Source organism: Colobus angolensis, unplaced genomic scaffold, assembly GCF_000951035.1.
Source record: "Colobus angolensis palliatus isolate OR3802 unplaced genomic scaffold, Cang.pa_1.0 Scaffold29, whole genome shotgun sequence".
Taxonomy (NCBI): Eukaryota; Metazoa; Chordata; class Mammalia; order Primates; family Cercopithecidae; genus Colobus; species Colobus angolensis.
Genome location: NW_012116154.1, coordinates 13903316 through 13905299, shown reverse-complemented (window position 1 = coordinate 13905299; position 1984 = coordinate 13903316).

Genomic DNA, 1984 nt, shown 5'->3' with positions numbered 1-1984 from the left:
ATTGTGCATATTTTTTTACACTATTAAGTTATTAAGATAAAAATAATGATAAAAGTAAACTTTTATGTATTTGTTTTCAGAATAGTTTGCATCTGCTTGATAGGTATAATAAAAGTTTATTAACAAACTAGATATGATGAATGATAAAATAAAATAAATATATTTTATTAAATACATTTTTTTATTAAAATTAAACCCACACCAATCAATGAATTATGCTTCTTGACACACAGCAACAACATATTTTCTCTTAAGACTTATATCCCCCGACCTAATGTGTACATTCACATTTTTTATTAAAAAGACTTGGAACCAACTCAAATGCACATCAATGATAGACTGGATAAAGAAAATGTGGCACATATACACCATAGAATACTATGCAACTATAGAAAAGAATGAGTTCATGTCCTTTGCAGGGACATGGATGAAGCTGGAAGCCATCATCCTCAGCAAACTAACACAAGAACAGAAAACTAAACACCACATGTTCTCACTCGTAAGTGGGAGTTGAACAAGGAGAACACATAGACACAGAGACAGGAACATCACACACTGGGGCCTGTTGGGGGATGAGGGGACAGAGGAGGAATAGCATTAGGGGAAATGGGGAAACACCCAATGTAGACGACAAGTTGGTAGGTGCAGCAAACCACCATGGCACGTGTATACCTATGCAACAAATTTGCACGTTGTTCACATGTATCCCAGAACTTGAACTATATATATAACCAAAAATCTATGTACAAATTTTTAATAGTGAATGCTCTCCCTACAACAAAACTCATTTAGGGAAGTATGTGCTAGGTATATATAAAGTGATTTCTCTAACATTTCTCAGAAATGGTATAGAATCTGGTGTGTGTGTGTGCATGTGTGTGTGCGTGCATGCATGCATTATGGGCATATGTACTTTTAAACAGACTTCTGCTGAATCTTTTTTACTTTATAATTTGAGAAGATATGTATTTGTTAAAAGTTTCTGTATATGCTGTGTCACAATTACAAATTTAGTTCTGTATTTCATGCTTGCTTTATCTATACCCATATTCAACAACACTAATTGTTCAAATGTCCTGTAACCTGTTCCATGATGCATTGCCCTGTTATCTCAATCAACATTAATTCTTCCCCTTAGGTCTGAGAAAACTATATTTCTTTAGTGTAGCCAATTGAACAAGTGTCTTTCTCCCCCATTAGACTGCCAACTCCTTGAGGTCCGATATCTTACTGATTTTAGCGTAGCATCATACCAGACATGGCTCATTAGCTCCTCGATAAATGTTTATTGGACTGAAGTAAAAATTAACTCACAACAAAATTTTTACTTTTAACTTTGTTTATATCTATCAAGCAGATGCAAAATAACATAGAAAAAGTTTTAATTTTCTAAACTTTTGCGAGTTAATAAGAATTTACTTTCTGAAAATAAAACAAATAAGGTTGTGCTTATTTCAGACTGGATCACTCTTATGTTAGAATAACCATTAAATATTAGACCATTTTTAGTCTGTGATGGAATGATGTTCTTGTAAAACATGTTAGGTTTGAACTGTTCGTTTTCTTGAATGCTAGCATTTTATTTTGTGTAGACTAAATATGTTATTTAAGTTTTCTGATAAAATGATCTGTTATTATATGTGATCTTCAGAATTAGACAACATTTTGAGTGGTACCTTGAAACCAAAGCCCAAATTTACTTACAATAAAAAATAAAATACCCATTTTAAAACTCTATCTCTGTATATTTTCCCCAGAGAATGAAGTGAAATATTATCTGTAATTTAAGGGAAATGAAATTACTAAAGGAAAGGACACTAAAGAAAAATTAGTGAAAGATTTGACTAAAAAATGTATGGAAATAAAAGTATACTGAATGCCCAGGAGCGGTGGCTCACGCCTGTAATCCCAGCACTTTGGGAGTCCAAGAAGGGTGGATCACCAGGTCAGGGCAGCCTGGCCAACATGGTGAAACTCTGTCTCT